Genomic DNA, 23656 nt, shown 5'->3' with positions numbered 1-23656 from the left:
CTGAAAGCTTTCTCCTTATCTCAGATCAGGAACAAGACAAAGATACCCATTTTGCCATTGCTATTCAACATTGTCCTGAAAGCTCTAGACAGGACTAGTAAGCAAGAAAAATAAATAAAAGAGATCTAGGCTGGAAAGGCAAAAGTAAAACTATCTCAGTTCATGAATGACATGATCTTATATATAGAACACCCTAGGGATCCAAAAAAAAAAAAAATAGAGCTAATAAATGAGTTCAGCAAATCTGCAGAATACAAGATCAATGTGCGAAGAACAATTGTATTTCTATACACTAGCAATAAACTATCTGAAAATCAAATTAAGAAAACAATTTCATTTACCATAGAATGAAAAAGAATAAAATACTTAGAAATAAGTGTAAACTGAAGAGTAAGGCTTGTACGCTGAAAACTACAAAGTATTGCTAAAGTTAAACTTAAAATATCTAAATAAATGAAAAGACATTCCTTATTCATGAATTGGAAAGCTTAATATTCTAAGATGGTAATACTCCTTAAAGTGATCTACAGTGTAAATTCAAAAGCTATCAAATTCCCAATGACCTTTTTTGCAGAAATGGATGAGCTAAACTTAAGTTCATATAGAAATGGAGGGATCCCAATATTCAACAATATTGGAAAAGAAAAATAAGTTGGAGTTCTCACACTTCTTGATTTCAAAACTTACTAAAAAGCTACATTAATGAATAAAGAATAAGGATACCAGACATATAGATAAATGGAATTAAATTGAGAGTCCAAAAATAAAACTATACATTCCATGGTCAACTGATTTTTGATAAGGGTGACAAGACTGTTCAATGGGGAGAGAATAGTCTCTTCAAGAGACATATGGATATATGCAAAAGAATGACTATGAACCCCTGGCTCATATCCTATACACTCAAAATGGGTCAACAACTTAAATGTGACAGGTAATAGTGTAAAACTCTAATATGGAAACACAGTTGTACACATGTGTGACTTTGGATTAGGCAGTGGTTTCTTAAAAATGATACTAAGAGCATGAAGATAGAAAGAAAAAATAAATTGGACTTTATCAAAATTTAAAACTCTTGCATGTCAAAGACACTATAAAAAAGTAATAAAGACAAACCACAGACTCAACAAGAAAAAGACAAACAAATTAAGAAGTGGACAAATGATTTAAGTAGACATTGCACCAGATACAATATAAAATTGGCCAAAAACACATGAAAAGATGTTTGTCATCATCAGCCACTAGAGAAATGCAGATCAAAATAAAATGAGATGCCATCTCCCACCTACTAGGATGGCTATCATAATGATGAGAAATTAAATTCAAAAAACCCCAGAAAATAGCAAGTTTTACCAAGGATGAGGGAAAATTAGAATCCTCATACATTGCTGGTAAGAATTAAAAATGGTGCAGTGGCTGTGGAAAAGTTTGGTAGTTTCTCAAAAAGTTAAATATAGAGTTAACCTATGACTCAGAAGTTCTACTTCTAAATATACACCCAAGATAAAGGAAAAAATATTTTTACACACCAACTTCTAAATGAATGCTCATAGTAGCATTTCACAATTGCCAATTAATGAAAATAACCCAAAGTTCATCAACTAATGAGTGGACATATATATGGTATGTCTGTACAATGTAACACTAGTTACCCAACTGAAAGAATGAAGCGCTAATACAGGTCACAATGTGGATGACTCTTGAAAACATTATGCTAATTAAAATAAGTCTGTCACACAACACCCTATATTTACCAGAATAGCTAAATCCATACAGACAAAAGTATTAGTGGTTGCCAGAGAATGGGAAAAAGGGAAATTTAGGAGGTATTAGGGCTTCTTTTTGTAGGGATGGAAATTTTGAAATGAGTGTGATAGTTGCAAAACATTGTGAATATACTAAAACCCTCTAGAGTGTACACTTTAAAATGGTTAAAACAGTGCTCGCTTCGGCAGCACATATACTAAAATTGGAATGATACAGAGAAGATTAGCATGGCCCCTGCGAAGGGTGACACGCAAATTCGTGAAGTGTTCCATATTTTTACGAACTAGGGGTGGTGGAAGGGGAGGAGGGCAGGGGGTGGGGGTGAATGGGTGACGGGCACTGAGGGGGACACTTGACGGGATGAGCACTGGGTGTTTTTCTGTATGTTGGTAAATTGAACACCAATAAAAATTAATTTATTAAAAAAATAAATTAAAATAAAATGGTTAAAACAGTGAATTGTTATGTGAATCTTATAATTGTTTGTTTTTTTTAAAGCCAATGTTCTTGCGATGGCCAGAGGCCTCTCTGTGCCTGGTCCTCCAGCAGCTATCTGACTTTATCTTTTTCTACACTTCCCTCTTGTTTCCTCTTTAACAACCGTACTGTACTGGTCTTCTTGCAGCCTCTCACCTCAGAAACTTTGAGCTTGCTGTTCTGTATATCCAGGATATCAGAAAATCACATTACCCCTTCCCTCCCCAAGTTGAGGTCTACATCACCTTCTTAGTGAGGCTTTATCATACTACTCTGGGTAAAAACGTATCCCTGCATCCAGGCTTGTGATTCCTCTTTCTCTTCCCTGCTTTTTCTCCACAAAGCTTATCACATTCAAATATGCTAGGAAATACATAAAAGCCCGAGGGCTGTTCATTATTATTCTCCACCAGTGGAATATAAACTCTCCAAGAGCAGTGGTTTTTAGTGTTTTTGTTCTATGCTGATCCTTAGCATCTAGAATTGCATCTGAAACATAATAGATTCCCAACAACTATTTCTTGAATGAATGAATGAACAACAAAAAAACCCACCCCAGGAAAGAAAATGTTTCTTGAAAGAGAAAGAATGAATTGTAGGAGGAGGCAGAGGAAGATCCAACACCAGTATGTGACTGCATTTCTGTGGAAGTCATTGTTTATCTCTTTAAAATATCTGCTTTTGGGACACCTAGATGGCTCAGCAGTTGAGTGTCTGCCTTCGGCTCAGAGCGTGATCTCGGGTTCCTGGGATCAAGTTCTGCATCAGGCTGCCTCTGAAGAGCCTGTTTCTCCCTCTGCCTGTGTCTCTGCCTCTGTGTGTCTCTCATGAATAAATAAATAAATAAATAAATAAATAAATAAATAAATAAAACGTGTACTTTCTTTTGTTCACAGGCAACTTAATTAGGTGATTTTTTAAAAAGTGGTTATTTTTTTAAACAAGGAATTTTGCTACATGATTTCTGAAATCTCTTCCAGCTCTAAAATAATGATACCTTGAAAAACAGGATGTTTATTAAAATTTAGCTATACGATCCACAGATTTTCTAAAGAAGTGATTAATAAGTTAATTTGAGAATTACACACAACTAATTCTTCACTATTCCTTCTGTTACCAAAGGCCAACAGCTAAATTAGATGGAGTTTAGGTACGAAATTATTTTCTCTATTTGGGAAGTTATGCCAGGAATTATATCAAGGCAATACTGTTATGCCTCCCCCTACCCACCCCCCAATCTGCTAGATCAGGAAGAAAGGGATGATATAGTCGAGAAGAGTGAGTTTCTGAGACTCTGGGGGAAAAAAACGAGCAAACACTAACTTTCTGGGATCCCTGGGTGGCGCAGCGGTTTGGCGCCTGCCTTTGGCTCAGGGCGCGATCCTGGAGACCCGGGATCGAATCCCACGTCGGGCTCCCGGTGCATGGAGCCTGCTTCTCCCTTCGCCTTTATCTCTGCCTTGTCTCTGCCTCTCTCTATATATATGACTGTCATAAATAAATAATAAAAAAAATTAAAAAAAAACCACTAACTTTTTAAGAGGCTGAAAAAGGGATCCCTGGGTGGCTCAGTGGTCTAGCGCCACCTTCAGCCCAGGGCATGATCCCGGGGTCCTGGGATTAAATCCCCCATCAGGCGCCCTGCACCGAGCCTGCTTCTCCCTCTGCCTGTGACTCTGCCTCTCTCTTTCTCTCTCTTTCATTAATTAATAAATAAAATCTTAAAAAAAATTAAGAGGCTGAAAAATAGATCTAGATAAAAGCCAGGCATGCAAGAAAAAAAGAATAGGAAAATTTGAACTTTCAAGCCTCAAATAGCATAAAACCTAGGAAATGTGATACTGTTAAGGAACTGATTGAGGATCTCTCTTTAAAACTATAGGTAAAAATATGAAAAAAGTTCACCCCTACTAAATATTATGGTTCTTTGAATCTTACTCTAAACCTAAATGAATTTTATGTGTATTATTAAGACTAGTTAGTATACTTTGTTTGTTCATTTTATGTGCTTTTTGTTTTTACAGAAACACTATCATTAAATAAAAACACAAACTGATTTTTTTTTCCAGGTAGTTAGTTCCATGAAGAGCCTACTTCCTAAGAGTATGAATCCAGGGAAATTTTATAAGTAACTTTCGACCTTGTAGCTAAGAATAAGTGATCTCAAACCTAATAAGTTGGTGCAACCCTGCTGGAAAACATTTTAACACAGTTCCTCAAAACATTAAAAACAGAGTTACTATATGACCCAGCAATGCCCATCATACCCAATTCTACACATATCCATGAGAAAAGAAAACTTATGTCTATACAGAAACCCGTACACAAATGTTCACTGCAACATTATTCATAATACCCCAAAATAGAAAAATCCACACATGTATCACTTGATAAAAGGAAAAATAAAATGTATATCCATACAATGGATAATTGCTCTAAAGAGGAATGAAGGGATGTTTGGGTGGCTCAGCAGTTGAGCATCTGCCTTTGGCTCAGGTCGTGATCCCAGGGTCCTAGGATCAAGTCCCACACTGGTCTCCCTGAGAGGAGCCTACTTCTCCCTCTGCCTATGTCTCTGCCTATGTCTCTGTGTCTCTCACAAATAAATAAAATCTTTAAAAAAATAAAGAGGAATGAAGTCTTGATGCATATGACATCAATGAATGTACTTTGAAAATATGACGTTAAGTAAAAACACCAAGTGTTCTGTAATTTTATTTTTATGAAATATCCAGCATATCTACAGAGACAGAAAACATATTCTGGAGGGTGGGAGGAAATGAAGGGTGACTACTAATGGGTATGGACTTTCTCTGAGGAGCTCTAAAATTGATTGTAGTGGTGAGTGCACAACTCTGTGAATACACTAAAGACCACTGAACTGTACACTTTAAATGAGTGAATTGTATGGTATGTGAATGATATGTCAATAAGGCAGTTATTAAGAAAACACAATAAGCTGTGAAAATGCCTTTTAAATTCTAGCACCTTCATTTTCAGTTTTCCTATGAGGAAGCATGACCAAATACTGACTCCTATTACCTGGAGGATAAGAGGGGAGAGTGGGTTATATCAACACTCATGTGGGTGCAGTGGTGAACTTCAGAAGTATCAGGAGGCAGCAGGCTCCCCTGCTATTGAAGCCCCAAGGATGCTATATTGGGAGGCTGAGATTTATAAATGAATACATGCACATGGGATGGTAGTTATAAATAAAATTATCATGTGATTCAGTAATTACACTACTGGGTATTTACCCAAAGAATACAAAAACAATAATTTGAAAAGATACACGCACCCATGTTTATTGCAGCATTATTTACAATAGCTAAGATATGGAAGCAACCCAAATATCCATTGATAGAGGAACTGATAAAGAAGATGCGTTGTGTACACACACACACACACACACACACACACACACACAGGGAATATTACTCAGCCATAAAAAAGAGTGAAATCTTGTTATTTGCAACAACATGGATGGATCTGGTGGGGAAATGTTAAGTGAGATATGTCAGGCAAAGAAAGACAAAAATCATATGGTTTCACTCATATGTTTAAGAGTTTAAGAAATGAAACAAATGGATACAGGAAAAAAGAGACAAACCAAGAAACAGACCTTTAAATACAGAGAACAAACTGAAGGTTACTAGAGGAGAGGTAGGTGGGGAGATGGGTGAAATAGGATAAGGGGATTAAGAGTACACCTATCATGATGGGGCACTGAGCAATGTAGAGAATTGCTGAATCACTATTTTATACATCTGAAACTAATATAATGCTCTATGTTAAAAACTAAAATTGAAAAAGAGAAAGGAACATTCCACCATGCTAAAGGTATTTTATTTTTAAACAAAACAACCCATAAACACAAGTCAACTACCTCAACTTGCCCAGTGTACCATAATCTATTTTATTGCTTGATGAAAATGGAGTAAGTTGGGCATTCAGGAAAGATGGAATCTTTATGCCAAATTGCCACCTTCCTAAGATATTTTCAAGGATAACTACGATAATATTCTATTTTCCCCTTTGATGGTGACTGTGGAACTCAGCTCCCACATACGATGGGACTCCATTCTCTAAGTCTGTGTAGACACGATTCTGTTCCATGTCTTGGGCTAACCCCTTACGACCTTCCATAGTGTTGCTTCATGCCCTAGGCTTCAATAAGCCTTGGCATACATCACTAATATTATTGGTTGTTGCTAAATCACCTGTCAAATTTTCTGAATTCTCAATTTATTCTGAATGTTAAGCTTGTTTCTTTGTGTTCATGTTTTTGTTGATGCTGTTTACGTAAGGATTCCCAAGAGACTCAGGCCTGATCTCGGTTTCATGGTCAGATGCTCTTTCTACAATACCTTTTTTTTTTCTTTCCAGTGCTAGACAAAATAAAATTCAAATATAGTTTATTTTGCCCTAACTTGCATGAACAACTAATGTAGATTTGGAGTGGAGTGCTTTTGGTTTCTGTATTTGCCTGAAATCCGTATGTCTCAGCCTAATGCTCTGTGTATCTATTTCATAGATATCAGATCATGTGAGTTGGTGTCTACCGAGTATTTATCATTTAACTTTGTTTATACCAGATTATATTCAGTATAAAGCTTTAACAGCATGCTTTGAAAATGAGTACTTCAATGGGGATAAAAGGGACAAACCAATTGATTCTTCTTTAAAATATTATATTTCATTCAGCTTAGAAATTACATCTTTGGATATAATTTTGTGATGAAGCTATAACAAACAGGTCCTTTAATAAACACACAGTGGTTATGTGTGTGGTCTTTGTGCTGTAAGAAATAGTATTTTATATTATTTTCTATTCACCACAATAATTTTTAAGGAAAGATATAACAAAGTTACTTATCAGAGCAGTTGTAATCTCTAAATTTGATGATTTTCTAATTTGATGTAGAGTCGTGACGTAGAACTTTTTTTTAAAGATTTTATTTATTGATTCATGAGAGACACAGAGAGAGAGGCAGAGACATAAGCAGAGAGAGAAGCAGGCTCCATGCTGGGAGCCCAATGTGAGAGTCGATCCAGGGACTCCAGGTTCACACCCTGGGCCGGAGGCAGGTGCTCAACTGCTGAGCCACCCAGGCGTCCCAATGATGTAGAACTTTTTAAAGAAAAGAGCAATTAATTAGGACCACTGGATTTGTAATCTAGTTCCAGAAAAATGCAAGACTTATCTTTCTGTTATGAAAAAAATATTAAGTTGATTGCCTTAATAATATCTAAGCTTTGTTTAGCACTGTGCAATTTGCTAAATGCTTTTATATCCATCCATTCTTACAAAATTCTTTAAAATCAGAACAAAAGCTATTTTTGCTTCCTTTAAAATGTGACTATAGTTGATAAGACTCTACTGTATAATTCAAATTTGCTAAAGGAATAGAACTTTGAATATTCTCATCAGAGAGAGAAAGAGAGAGAGATACGTGAGGTCATGGATGTGTTATGTTAATGAACTAGATGGGGGGAATCATCTCACAATGAATACATGTATCAATTCATCACAATGTATACTTTAAATATCTTAAAATTTCTTATGTCAATTATACCTTAATAAAACTCAAATTTTAAAAAACCCACAAAAATAAAAGTAGGGAGACTTGAATTTACTCATCTAAAGACCCAAGCTCTGCCCGGCTGGACCATGACTATGGTGTACCTTTCCCATCACCTATGATATTGTAGGGAACTGAGTTAAGGAAAGGATACAAAGTGAAATCCGACTCTCTGTCTGTCACCTTTTAAAATCATTCTCAAGGTTTCATTTTCCTTTTTTTGTCTTTGCATTCTAAATGCTATGTGAATTTTTTAAATTTAAAACTACTCTTTGGAATTAACTTCTAATTTTGAAGAGGACAGGGTAAGAGCAATTCTGGTACAGATGTTATAGATTCACATTTATATCATTATTCATGTTGGGCCAAATGCTAAATAATACCTTAATTGTTTTCAAATTTGTACAGCACTAATTAGACTTCCAGCCAGTTGAAATCACACATTATCGAGTTATAGCTGTACATTTCAATTGTTTGCTGTAAAGAGGTGTATTGAATGCTCTTCTGTGAGCATGCTCTCCACATAACTACAGATGTCCAGGAACGCTGCTTGCTGGTATAAACTGGGACAAAAACACATCTGCAGCCATAGTCAAGTATTTTCAGCCTCTGAGCACTTCATATCTGGCTTAGATCTCCCTGTGACTTTCTAGGTTTTAGTAAAATAGGTAAGAGTAGGGTACTTGCTATATAGTAGTTGCTAAATAAATATTTTTCTGAATAAGCTAATGTTTTTGGTTCCTACATTTTCATAACTGAAATCTGATGGTCCGACACATCATCTGCATGACCATTGGCAGCAGTAACAACAACAATCAACAACAAATCTCTTAATCTTGAAACTCAAGAGTACCCCATAGTGGCTTGGCAGTCGGCATTGTTATGTTCAAATCCAAACAAACTTTGTGGCTGTTAATTTAATCTCTACCTCTTCCCCAACCCCAACATAGGATGCAAGAATTCTCTAGTATTTAATATTTCTCAGACTACGAGATATTAAAAATTTAGTTTTGTTTAGAAAAGTTGTGTAATGAGTATCTAGAGCACTTGTCATAGAACCAAATGGTAAACAGAGAGACCATCAGAGTTGATCCTGACACCTAAAATGGTTGCTTGCAAATAAGTAAGTCAAGGGAAAACATAGGTAAAGAGAGATAAGTATATAGGTAAGTAGATAAGTAGCTAAATATTATTTTAAGGGTAAAAGGCATTAAAACATGTACATGTAATATTATGCTAGAAGTAAACAGTAATTTTTAGGAGTCTAAGGGTAAAGACAAAATAAATTAGGTAAAGAGGGTCAGATAGGTATATAGGTAGGTAGATAAGTAGTTAAATATTATTTTAAGACATTAAAATATGTACATTAAATAAAATTAAAAGACCTTAAAATATGTACATGTAACATTATGCTAGAAGTAAATAGCAATTTTTGGGAGTCTACGAATACAAATGATAATGAAGGCAAAGACAAAATAAATTAAAATGAATTTTAAATGCTATAAAGTTTGAATTATATATGGCAACATTATAATTATACATTATAAATAATTACATAATGTATATATAACTACACATAATCATATATAATAATAATTATATAATGCTTTACATGCAAAGCTAAAAAGCTAAGCAGGCAGCACCAAGTGAAACAATTTTTAAAATACTGTTTTATGGAAAAAACATACAGATGTGAAAGATTAAATAAGTACACTAAGCTACAATGATATTAAAGGTAATACGTATAATTGTATCAGTCTAGCTAACTAAAATTGTAAACACAGAAAAATCAAATAAAGAGGAAAAATTACGAGAACAGAAAATATTCAATCACATAATATTATAAAACATTATATGTAATATGTTCCCATTTTTATTAAAAAATGTATCCCGCATATATTTTTTAATTTTTAAAAATTTTATTTATTTATTCATGAGACACACAGAGATAGAGGCAGAGACAGGCAGAGAGAGAAGCAGGCTCTCCACAGGGAGCCCAATGTGGGAACCTGTTATGAGATCTGATCCCAGGACCTCAGGATTATGACCTGAGCCAAAGGCAGATGCTGAAACCACTGAGCCACCAAGGTACCCCTGTATCCTGTTTTTTTTTTTTTTTTTGTATCCTGTATATTTTTAAAGGAAGTCTAGAAGGATATATAAGTGATCGACACAATCCTTTTTTTTTCTGTATTAAAACACATACATGATTTATTGCTTTCACAAATAAAAAAAAAATACTAATTACTTAAAACAATGAAGAGAGAGCATTGTGCAGTGGGCCAGCATGTGAGTCCCACAAAGAGTCTGAGAAGCACACAGAGGAATCTGAGAGTCTTGAGGGCATGCTCAGAGCTGAATGCCATGGTGGAGTGAAGAACAGCTAAGCCCCTTCAGATCTGGCCTTGAAGATACAGTTCTCCGTAACAGCTGCCTAGCTTTTTCTCACTCGTAACTCCAGACTCGCTAGTTTTCTCCACAGATGCGTGCAGGTATGCTAACATGCCCATTTCCAAGTGGTTACACTAGAGACCAAATATCTGGGAATCAGGAGAAACCTCTTCAGATCTGAGGTCTTTTTCATTTTTCAGGGACAGACCTTACTGGAAAAAAAAATCAAAATTAGAGAGTTAAATGTTTACGTTTTAGAGATAACATTTTTCTTTCAAAATTGATACTCTTATATAGTGTATCTTGGGAGAGGCACTTAGCATCAGTTTTTTCATATGCAACAGGAATGAGTGTATGTCTCATCTGTCTTATTTATAGGAAGTACTGCACACATCCAAATGAAACAATTGGAAGAAAGCAATGAACTGAAGTGAGCTCAGCTGAAGTAAATGTTACATACAATTCTGGCTTAGCAAGGAACAAAGGTTAAATAATCCTTAAACTCATCTAAATCTGTACCTTAATCAAATATTTCAGATGCCTGGGTGCTCAGCGGTTGAGCGTCTGCCTTGGGCTCAGGGTATGATCCTATAGTCTCAGGTTCGAGTCCCACATTGGGCTCCCCACAGGGAGCCTGCTTCTCCCCCCTGCCTATGTCTCTGCCTCTCTCTCTGTTTCTCTCATGAATAAATAAATAAAATCTTTAAAAAATAAAGCAAATATTTATAATATTTGCAGAATATTTGCTTCAAACACATAAAGAAGACTTTGATAAAGTAATTGTAGAGATTTCAAAATAACTTCATAATTACTGACTGGAAGATTAATGTAGAATAATACATTAGTCACATGTACTTTTTTGTTAACTATGTAATCTTAAATTTTCAAATGGAAAACTAAAAAACATTTTTTAAATGAGTCTACTGATTTGAAGCAGATAAGTCTTAATGCTAATAAAATGCAATCTTATATTAAAAGCACACAAAAATATATTCCCATGCTGTCTCTCTTTCTGTGTCTCTCCTTATAGGCATACACACACACACACACACACACACACACACACCTGCCCAGAGAACCTCAAACTCAAATGCTGATTGCTTTTTTTCCCTCTCTGAAGAAACTGTATTAGCTTCAGAAACAACAGCAGTCAACTCTTCTCCAAACAGAATAGGCTCTAGAATTGCACTTTTAAAATCACAGCTGTTAGAAGCTGCAGTCCAAAGTTAATATATTTATGCCATGTTTTCAACTCATAGTTTCCAAAAAAAAAATCCCCCTTTGAAAAAAAAAAACAGACACACATGCTTAATTATTTACAGCCACCAGAAAATAAAATACACACTCATGCATGTGTAACCACTTAAACACTCACATACACAACTCATGAACACCATTTCTGCAGTAATTTCCGGATTAAGAAAAACAAATAACAGCAAATGTGTAGCATCTTAAAATGTTCATAGAAATATCACCCATGTGAAAATGAGCTGGTACCCCTGCTTACCAAACATTACTCGGCTACTCTCTGCTTTTTCAGTGGGGTACAGGCAGAGAGATCCAAGCAAATTTATGAGGCTGTCATGTGATCCCAGTGTCAGCCAAAGACTCTGCTACAAAGTAAGAAGCTATAAATTTCTTTCTCATTAAATACTCAGTCATCTTCACAGGAAGATTTTACATCCAAGTACTCTCTGCCCTGTGTTTTAACAGATTTCCATCCATCTCTCTTTATATGGGATATGTTCTGTTAAATATTTCTTTGCACACATATGTTTTTACTGTCTTCTTGACCACCTGGAAAACCTAAATTTTATTTCCATGTAAGCAACTGCATTTATACCTAGAGTCTTTCCAGTTTTTTTGTGGCTTTAGATTATATTTTTATGCAACCCATTAAGTGTTTAATGAAAAACCCATTAATTTTTAAACATTGTTCTCTTCACTGGATATTTGGAACCATGATTATGATTATGGAAGTACTAGAAATTTGTCTACAAATATCGTATATAATCTGTTAGTTTGAAGTACTTTCTGTTTCCTCAGTGGGGAAAATCATGTATTGAAATATTTCATGTAGAGCTTAGATCTAATGGGCCTCTCTTTTCTTATTCATGTTTTTGCAAAGCACCCCTGGCCCCAAGAGGGCCACAGCCTCTCATCACCTGGCAAGGATAGATAACACAAGACAAAATATTTTAAAGTCCAGGAAAAGCCATACAAGAATGAATGAATCAGAAGCCAAAACTGTCAATTATCACCAGAGCTTAAGCTCGCATTCTTAAATAATTCCTCCAAGAATGTATTACAGTTATTTAGTTTTCTTGGCACTCTTGTCTCACATCTGTGAGAGTCTCCCTGTGTCTTGTTTCTCTCCTGACTCTGCTTCTTCCTTGACTGAAAATAAGCCTTTCAGAGTCCACCTGTGAGAATTTCATAACACCCCTGTAATCTGTTTCTTTATCACCCATTTAATATTTGTGATTAATCGCACAGTAGACCTACCCTAGGCACTGGGGATAGGATCTAGCACATAACCAGACTCATGGCTTGCAGGCTGACCTACTCTCTCAGGCTATAGAATATTCATTCTCCATCATACTTCAGGCTACAGAGACTACTGTGAACACTACTATTCTTCTTTGCATCAATGTATGCCAGGCATCTCTACTAGGATTTGCAAGGGTCTTGGAAAATTCTTGTCTCCATCTACTTCCACAGTAAAGTTCAGAATATTCTGCTAATACTGTTTCCCTACATCAATGAAATAGCTCTGTAAATGATGCCTGTATACCTTCTACTACACCACCTCAATCCATTCTAATATGCAAATCTATTGCCAGTATTTACCTTATAACATGTTAATTTGCTCAGCAATCCAATGACCTTCATATGACTTATAAGTCCCTAGGGATTTGGTTTGACTTTTAGACTCTTCTTTCACCTTGCCCACTCCTACATATATCCACTTTGCTCTAGTCACATTGAATTTCTTTCATTTCCTTGGAAATCATTCTCACTTATCTCAAGGCTTTAAACAGTATGTCATCTTTGGCTTCAATATTACAGCTCATCATCTAGTAAAGCCTATTTGTACTCAGCTAAGAAAGTTCTTTTTCCAGAAAGTCTTTCAGGATCTTCTAAAATGGGTTGTCAATCTCTCTTGCATGCTGTTGTTAACAATTCAATCATGGCTCTCAATATCTGTATCTCAATTTCTTGTCTACTGGTTGCATGCCTCACTAATCTGAAAGCTCCATAAGAAATGGCAACATCCATCTTGTTCTCCTTTAGGTCTTGTGAGTCCTGCTCAAGCATTTATTAGGTACAAAAATCTGTTATATTAATGCTAATGTTCCATCTCCTTTAATTCCATCTTTTCTCCCAATTACACATGCCCTCTTTCTCTCCACCTTAGGTCCTCATGAATTATTGGCCTTGATAAGCAAATATAGAAAAGCTCAGAGGACTGGAAACTTAGGACAATTTCTAGTACTTTCCTATAAAACAACTTGCCCAGGACATTGAACTGGAGAGGAGCAGGTTCTAGACCAGAAAGCAAATCTTCTAAATCCCTGGTCTATACTCTCTTGACTATGCAAAGCTGCTTACAGATTATCAAGGCTTTCTCATCAACTCCTTCCCACAGGATTCTTTGCCACTGGCCCTACCACTTACACTCTTATCCATACCAAATGTTGCTGGGGGTTGGGGTAGGCAGCTTATTTGATTAATGGATCTTCATCAATGTACTCATCAATGACATATGAAAGCAGAATTAAGAAGGAAACAATGATATTCTGTGTCAAAACTTGAACACATTACACTTACTTTTCTGTTGAATTCACTTGACAGCTTTTATAAAATACAAAAACCAAGAACAATTTTGTTTTTGTTGGTGCTATATTTTTAGAGGCTTAGAGCCAAAACAGCATTCTAAGTATGTATAAGTTGAAAGACCTAGTCAAATAGTTTCTTCAAGACATTATTACTGATGCATAAAGACTTCATAGTATTTGGGGGTACAAAAGTTTTCCAAAATTGTTTGCAAGGTTGTGTTATTGTTGCTGTTGTTGCCAATATTACCTATTTCCCATTGAAGCTGGCCTAGGGAATAAGGAGAAAGTGAGGATGCTAGCAACAAACAAGTGCACCAATCTCAGTTCAATTCATTTCCACTGTGGCTGCTTAGTCCAGTTGTAGATGTCTGGTGTCAGTAACATCTTTTTGTGGGATCTCCCTGGTCATTCACAATATTCTGGTCCTAAACTCATATTCCTCCTCAATGGCCATTTGAGGAATAATTTATATGAGTGCCATATTCTTCAGTATTCAGAAATTCTACTCGTGAGAATATGCATAGTAGTTATATATGGGCATATTGTAAATGTTGTTCTGCCTCTCATGGCTGGTGTGAATTTTAACAAGTTAACATTTCTAAACTGCAGCTTCTACATCCACAGAATGGGGATATTAACTACAACAAGATATGATATCACACCTACTTAGAAAGGCTAAAATTTAAAGGGCTGACAATTCCACATTAGCAAGGATATGGAGTAAACGAGACTTAGGTATTGCCTGTGAGATGTAAAATAGTATGATCTCTTTGAAAAAAAGTTTAACAATTTCTTATAAAGTCGAGCATTCCCATTCTAGAACACAGCAATCTACTAGGTATTTACCAAGAAAAATAAAAATATATCCACAGGGATATAAGTATACACAAATGTTCAGAGCAGCTCTGTACAAAAAAGCACCACTGAGAAGCAACCCAAATAGCCATGACAAGGTAAATGGAGAATTTGTGGTATATTCAAAAACGGGATACTATTCAGCAATAAAAAGAAAAAAAATTAACTGGTACCAAACAATACGTATGTACCTGAGAAACCCTATGTTGTGCAAAAAATACTAGGCACTAAAGAGTATACAGTATGATTTCATTTATATCATACTTTAGAAAAGGCAAAAGTAGTCTACCACAACAGAAAGCCGATCAGTGGTTGCATCTGCGTGGGGAAGGCATTGACCAGAATGCGGTATATGAGTGAAATTTCTGGGGTGATGGTAAGGTCCTGTATCTTTCCCAGGGTGATGTTTTCACTGGTGAACAGATTCATCTGTAAAGTATGCCACAATAAAATAGTAGAGGGACTGAAATCTGTTCACTCATACTGATTCCTATATTGTAAATGGAATATGTGAGGAGGCCACAGACATTTCTGCCATGAACTTGGAAAATAATCATAGTTGCACTGTGATTTAACAGAGGCAAATGCCACCCTGAGCTCCCCCTGCAACCTGCCAAAATTTGAGTTCACCTCCAGCTGACCCCATGCTTCATGGAACACATCTTAGTACATGTTGTTTTTGCTTTGAGGAGAAAATATAAGCACATTATAGTAGCCCTTTTAAACAGCTTTTTTTTTTTTTCCAAAAGGAATTTAAGAAATGTAGGGAAAAATAAGTGGAATTTTTTGAACTATAACAATTAGTATACTTTGGGTATATACCAGATAAAAGAGTAGATTTTGGTTCACATTGAAGGAAAAGTGTTCTAGTTGTTTTTATTATAAATTATTCCACTGATGTTCAGGTTCTATTCTCTCTTTTTAAAAATAACTATATAGACTGATGGAAGTGCAATTACTTGAGAAAGATTTTTAAGTTTTCCTTATTTCAGTGTAACAAATAATTTGACATAGGCAATGCCACTTAAAGCTCAAGAAAGAATTATTAAAGTGGAACTCAAGGTATTAAATAACTGTACAAAGAAGACTTAAAGAGGGAGGGGGGAAGTCAGTAATTGTTTTGTGGTCTAGACATTTAATACTGGAGATCCAAAGCAATCTCTCATTTCTTGCAAAGTACTCCATAAAGCAGATGCATTAAGACAAAAACGATGGGTAAGGACTAAGAATATAGCTCCTAATGGAATGTGTTGATTTTAAAGTTGGATAAAATGGAAGTCTGATCAACGAAGGATAACTGCTTTTCTCTCAGCACTTTGCTTGCTGTAGGTCTTGTTAGGCACTCAGAGCACTCCACCCCACCCCCCACCCCCCCCTTGAAAATATAGGCTCATCACAGTATCATAAGGGAACGTACTTCTCTGTTTTCTTGTTTTGCCTCATGCAGTGCTACATGAACCAACTCTTTAACAAATGTGTGCTGACACAACTAAAGAATTAAGAGCACATTATAAAAGGGTTTATATTAAAATTTGCTTGATACAGAGTAATTGTCTAGGTAACTTGAGGAAAGTAGGCAGCTGTTGAGCTTTAAAATTCTTGACCCAGTCACTAGTGTTATTGCAAAATGTGATGGGGCTGGATGTATTCTTCCTATATTATTCTCAAATTTCTATAAAGCTATCAGAGTCTAAAATGACTAAGGAAGGACATTGGAAATTTCTATATAAAACCTTTTTAACATTTAAAAATATTGTTTAAACCTAACTGTGGGAAACGAACAAAGGGTAGTGGAAAGAGAGGTGGGCGGGGAATTGGGGTGACTGGATGATGGGCACTGAGGGGTGGCACTTGGGATGAGCACTGGGTGTTTGCTAAATGTTGGCAAATTGAACTCCAATAAAAAATTTAAAAAATAAAAATAAAAATAGTGTTTCATATCAGAAATTTTAAAAAAATATTTTATTTATTTATTTGACAGAGAGAGAGAAGGGGGGGAGCACAAGCACAGGGGGAGCGGCAGGTGGAGGGAGAGGGAGAAGCAGTCACTCCACTGAGCAGGGAGCCCAATTTGGGGTTTGATATCAAGACCGTGGCTTCATGGCCTGAGCTGAAGGCAGACGCTTAACTGACTGAGCCACCCAGGTGCCCCTCTTATCAGAAATTTCTACATAAACCTTTTTAACATTTAAATAAATTGTTTCATAGAATTAGTATCAAAGGCATTATTCAGGGCAGCGCAGGTGGCCCAGTGGTTTAGCCCCGCCTTCAGCCCAGGGCGTGATCCTGGAGACCCAGAATCGAGTCCCCTGTCTGGTTCCATGCATGGAGCCTGCTTCTCCCTCTGCCTGTGTCTCTGCCTCTCTCTCTGTGTCTCTCATGAATAAATAAATCTTAAAAAAAAAACAACGAAGGCATTATTCAAAAATAAATTAGTGACATGAAAATATATAAAGGGAGAGCAAAACTAGTGTGATATGTGCTTAATATGATTTCTATCTAATTTTTCTGAGAAAGCAGAAACAAATGGTTTTCTGAACATCTGATTAGAGAATGTTCTTTTATCATATCACAGACCCTGACTGAGCCAGACCTACAGTTTGATAACCACTCCCACAGAGAGAAGACACGTCTTCTGGGACTGACGATGAAGATGAATAATATAGTACACAGCTAAGTTCTAAGGAAAGGGCCTGGAGTTGACTACCTTTTCGTGGTGAAATTGTCTCTGCATTGTTGTTACCAACCATCAGCCACCAATTGCCTGAGTTTCCCTTTATGTTAGTGGTACACACTTTGGGAAGGTTTGCAATTACATGCAACACAACACAGTCACCAGAATCTGCCAGTAGATTAAAGCAAGTAATGGGACTCCTAATTCAAATTCTATAGCCAATTTTTCATTAAAGACCATATAGATTAGTGATTCACAGAGAAAATTATTGAATTTCAGAGTTAGATGGTGGGCCTCATGTTATATTTCTGTAAATTTAATATGAAAAGTAGGTGTCCAGAAAGTATGAATAACCAAGATAACACACTACTCTAATGTTGTAGCCAGGGTCAATTCCAAATTCTCTCTAGTTCTGAGTTAGGGCTTCTTCCATGGCACCATTTTCTCTCTGTCACCCTCATTCCCTTGTTCACTTAAACTCTGGGTTGTTTTCTTAGCATTACTTGGCAGGATCTATTTATACAAGGCCATTATTTTTATGAACCAAGCTCAAAGCCATAGTCTGCTGATATTGCAGAGGTTCTGCTAATACATAGCCCCTAAAGCAGCTCTGATACTGTCTCTAAAGAACCCAGAGCAAGTATGCAAACTCATTTCTCTGCAATAAAATGTCAGCCCCTCATATTTATGGTGGAAATATTTCTCTGTTAATTAATCTATTATATGAAATCTTCTAATAATCAAAAATTCCCAGAGGATGGAGTACAGAGAACACTTTTTATCCCTCAAGTTAAAACATCAAAATATTTTTATTATAATCAGTTTTGTCTTATTTGAAATCGCCTGCAGTATGTAGGGTAACATTTCCCTTAAGGCTCTTTAGTTTTGACACAATTGGAAAAATGATTTCTTTCTGAATATATTTATAAGGTCTTTCTGAAAGTCTTTGTGCATGAAAATCTCAGAGAGACAAAAGAAGTCAATTACTGTTGGTTATGTTTTCTCCCTCCCTGTTGGAGGGAAACATATTAATTATTTCTTCCCATTTCATTACATACATAGGTTCAGAGAACAAAATGCCAAGTTTGCTAAATTACTTTGCTTAATTTAGAGAGAAATTTTGTGTTTATGTGAGAACTGGCTTGTACTATTGTCATCTTGAAATATGTTCAAGACAGCATGACCTAAGTATTTAAACTTTAGCTCGTGTTACACGCTGATGAAGCCTCAAGGTTAAACTTTTTCCGTAAGCTTTTAAAGTAATAATTCCTCATGTTTATAATAAAGCCATGTTGTTAAGGGTTGGAGTGTGACCAAAGGATTATTTAATTCTATTTTTAACATTTGTTGACATAAGGAACTGTGCTAGGCACTTTAGGGGGATACAAAGTTTAATTTAAAAGTATGACAAGAAGTCTCTACTCCTGAAGAACTTAAAACTAAGAAAAGGAAGCAGATAAGAACTTCACCCAATGGCACTACAAGAGGATGTAAGAAGTCTACAACATAGGAGCAAACAGTATATTATGGAACACTAAAGGGCAAGTGATGACTCCCATTTAGAAAAGGTGATCCTCAGCCACAAATGGCAATACCATGCAGCCAAGTGCTTAAATCTGACCCTATGTTTTCCTTCTTCCCTTACCTCTCACCTCTGATCCATCAACAAGTCTGCTTGTTTCAAAACAAAATGTACTTTAAATCCCTCCACCACTTCTCTCCCCAAGTCAACACCACTTTTGCCTAGACTGGTGGAGCCACCTTTATTCATTCTCCCTGCATCTATTCCTAATTTCTGACCCACTCCCAGCACTATAAAAATGTAAACATTTTTGAAACGTGAATAAGATGACTCCTACTTAAAACTCTGCAATGGCTTCCCATTGCTCTTCAACTGCTACTGGGGCACCTGGCTGGCTCAGTTGGTACAGCATGTGACTCTTGATCTTGGCAGGCTGTGAATTCAAGCCCTATGTTGGGTGTAGGGTTTACTTAAAAAAAAAAAAAAAGTCCAACTGCTGTCATAGCTTACAAAACTAACATGATTTGGTTCCTATCTTCCTCTCTTCTTTGGTAGAGGACAGGGTAGCTCAGCTCAGCATCCATGCCATAGGCCAGAGAGCTAGATTCACCCAATATGTTCTGGCTAAGGTTTGTTTTCAACCATTTAGATTGCATAAAACTGGAATATGGGATTGAGAAAACATTACTGTCTCTTCTTCCCTCCTTTTTTGGCAAGTAGTATGATGGAAGGGTCTGTTTGTCCTGGGAAGTTTCCCCATGTGGGTGGTTTCCTGATTGCAGTGTCTCCCTGATACTGGACCAAGTTTACAGGTTGTTTCTTTCCTAATGAGTCTGTAATCCATTTTATGTTTCCTACTAAAGCTAGCTAAGATGAATTCTAAATTCAGCTGTTCAATTTTGAATGATGTATTTATTTTCAGTTCTTCTAATATGCCAAACTTTTTCTTTCTTAAAAAGTCTTTGCATATACTTTCTTCCATGACTGCATTGGCCTTCTTTGGGGGTCTTTCTCATACCTTACTTCTTGATGTAAATGTAAACTCCTCAGAGATACTTTTCTTGGTTAATCAACCCAACTTAGATACTCCCCAGTTTTCTCCCATTAAACACTCTGTTTTTTTTTTTTAATATAACAGTAGTTAACATAGGCTATAATATATAAACACATATAAAATATCAGATATTTTGTAGCATATAATGTATCTATATAACCTTGCTTATCATGTTTAGCCACAAAGTTGTAAGTTCTGACACTTGCTCAACAATATATACCTGGTATATACCTCGTACCTTGGAGAGTGCATGGCAAAAATATACTTAAAATAAATCTGTTGCTTCTAGGAGTTCTCCAACTTTACAACCAGCCCATTCTTCTTCCATTGCTTTTTGTTGACCATGGTTTAGCTAGGGAAACCAAGAGGGAGTATCTATTCAGAGTAGCAAAGGAAGTTCCCCAGACCACTCCATCAAGGCAAATCATAGCAAAACTGTCAGAGATGGTGAGGATCACAAGTGTGGGATTGTGTCACAGTGCTGTACTATCTCCCAGGTATCTGCAAGGCCTCTGGAATTTGAATAGGTACTAGAAAAAGAAATATTTGGCAAATGAACTGATCTCATTGCATCCTTACTTTTGAGAGTCATATGAGGTATGAGAGGTTAAACCACTTTCTCAAGGTCAACAGAAATTATCCTTTTCCTTCCTTACACCATTCTCTTACAGTTTAAGCTGTCATGTCTTGAAGATTTCTCACATTTTACTTTTGACATTTGAAATATATTTATTTTAAATTCTGAGAAAGAAAATTAAAGAACAATTTTGGGCACTGAACTTTAAAACATACAGAATATTTTCTAATCAAAGCCCTCTCGTGTCTTGCTGATCTCAAAAGCCAAAATGATTTTGTACTGCTTGAAGCCCATATGTAAGTCTTTGCTAACAAAATCATGCATAAATGATATATTCCTCATATTCATTATATTCCTAATTACATATTTCCTTGAAGAGTTTTATATTTTAATTATGACTGAGATATATTTGGTGTAATAGATAAGAACACTTCTTTCTAGCTGTTGATACAGAAAATATAAAATAAATCAAGAAAAAAACTTGTTTTGTTTTAGAATTAAATCCTTGATGTGCTATTTCTTTTCATAAGGTATATGGGGTGACAAAATGCTACTGAGATAGAAATTTAAAAGAAAAAATATCTAAAAAATTGGTTGGGGGAGGTTTTATTTCATTTATCATTATTAGTAGTTGAATTGATATTTATATTAGGTAATATAATTAGACTAAATATTTTAAATTAATATATATGTTCTTTAATATGTCTGAAGGCATCTATGTCAAATCTGGAGCAGTCAACTTCAGTTTTGATGTTTAGTGAATACTGTCATTTATAAAATAAGATTATATGTTCATTTAAAATATCTAATGGTTCTTTTGTTCAACTTTTGTCTTCAGAAAATTAGGGCTTTGATACTCATTTTTAAATCTTTCATAGCTACTAAAACAAAAGATTTATTTTTTCTTAAAATCCAGAGACTTTATTTAGACCGATTTCACTACTATTGAAAAGATCCAAGAGGAAAGACCCTCCTGGATCCAACATTCTAAAATTGTATAAAATTTCAAAACATCTTTGTTTTTCTTATGCACCAAAGAACTGCTTCCATTATGCTCAAAGCTACAGACATACACATTTCAAATATCAGGCCCATTATTAACTCTTTCAGTACCCCTAGGAAACAATCAATGTGGACTTCCACTAGTGCAAATAAAATTTAAGACAGAAAAAAAAGATTACTTATTATAGGCACTTAATTTTTTTTTTAAATTTATTTATGATAGTCACAGAGAGAGAGAGAGGCAGAGACACAGGCGGAGGGAGAAGCAGGCTCCATGCACCGGGAGCCTGATGTGGGATTCGATCCCGGGTCTCCAGGATCGCGCCCTGGGCCAAAGGCAGGCGCCAAACCGCTGTGCCACCCAGGGATCCCGGCACTTAAATTTTTATTTTAAAAGTAGACTCTACTGGGACACTTGGGAAAATCTATTTCTTTTCTCTTGGCCTTTATGGCTTGATACAAAATCATTTCCAGTGTATTATGTATGGAAAAGACCTCATCTTTTAGATACAGCTTATGTGTATATGCATTTTGCGTGTGCAATAAATTATCAACACATAAGCATGTTGCTTTCTTAGCAATTGCTGGTCATATGGATTAAGAGATAAGAGTATAGTTAAATATTCCTGATTATTAGAACATAGCTCTGTAAATATTCCTCAACTCCAACTGCAGTGTTAGACATTTAAATAATTGATATATTTTTGGGCAGAGAAGCTGCAAACTATGATAGTGTGTGAGGCAGCCTTACTCTATTGAAACACAGCACTAAACCACTTCAGTCATGGTCTCAGGCTGTATTTAAATACTGCCTCCATAAAGGAAGGCCACTCTTTGTTTACAAAGCCTCTAAAACAGACCCGATAAAGTAGTCAGAAAAGGGGACTGCTCAAAGTAATAATTGCCAAATTTATTATTTACCTAATAATTCTAAAATTAGACCATCCACTTTTCTCACACACAAATTGAAACTTTTAAAATGTCACTGAGCTCAATCTTCTTTTTACAGTAGATCAGATCACATATATTTGTTTGAATTATGTCTGTAAGATGCTCAGGGTACACTGTGTGTGCATATGTGGGTTGAAAGAAGACCTATACCCTTTTACTTTGTATTTGCAGCATATAAAATATACCTGGTTTTAGGTGAGGATGGCTATCTTTCTCAGATTACAGAACTCGAATTTAGGTCAGAATTAAAATAGAACACTTCTCTTCTAGCAAAGAAAAAATTCCTTATCCAAAATCTATTATCTCCTTTCATCTTTTACTTTGGCTAGAACCTAATTCTCCCCCCCAAAAAAAACAGTTTTAGGGGGTGCTCATTCTTTCCCTTGTATGGAAGAGATTCTGGGATAACTGTCTTCCTAGATGCAGTCTCATCCATATTCACAGCCTTCTTTCCGTCCCTATCCCTTGAAGAGCCCCCAGTCATCCCTGTAACTAACTGGCTCACAATTCTAAGACCTTCCAGACCACAGTCTTTAAGGCACCGTTACCTCTTCCTTTACTATGAAAGACGGAATCCACCACACTTTAAAGGCTTCTTCAGCCCACTCCTTCCATTCCTGTCCTTTTAATGGCACTGTTCTGGGAAGTGATTGTATTATATTTGCAATTTAGCAAAAATCTCCCTATGTACTTTCTTCTTCAAGTCACTGCTGGCACCCAGATAAGCTACCAACTGTCAGATTAATCTCCCTAATGTCAAACCCTGAGTCCCTAATGTACTGTGTTTGTCTTTTCTTGCTGGAGGTCCCATCCTCCCTACCCAGCCCTGGCATTTTAACTCCCCATCAACCAGCACCATGTTCCTTCCTGCAACCCCATTTTTATTCATGCTCACTTCCATCAGTCTCGCTTTTTTTCTAACATCCCAACAATCTGTATCCAAGCTAATTTTCCCTTTAAATTTT

At 36.0% G+C, this 23656-nt stretch overlaps 1 protein-coding gene and 1 non-coding gene across 4 annotated transcripts in view; one reads left to right on the top strand and one right to left on the bottom strand.

Moving 5' to 3' along the window:
- Positions 1-23656, bottom strand: part of ZNF385D (zinc finger protein 385D) — an 875841-nt gene that overhangs the window by 29486 nt on the left and 822699 nt on the right. The window lies entirely within an intron of this gene.
- Positions 1940-2045, top strand: LOC112925647 (U6 spliceosomal RNA). Its single transcript, XR_003236176.2, has one exon. It is a non-coding gene; the product is annotated as a U6 spliceosomal RNA (small nuclear RNA).

This window comes from Vulpes vulpes, chromosome 11 (assembly GCF_048418805.1).
Source record: "Vulpes vulpes isolate BD-2025 chromosome 11, VulVul3, whole genome shotgun sequence".
Classification (NCBI taxonomy): Eukaryota; Metazoa; Chordata; class Mammalia; order Carnivora; family Canidae; genus Vulpes; species Vulpes vulpes.
This window is presented reverse-complemented; position numbering and strand designations above follow the sequence as displayed.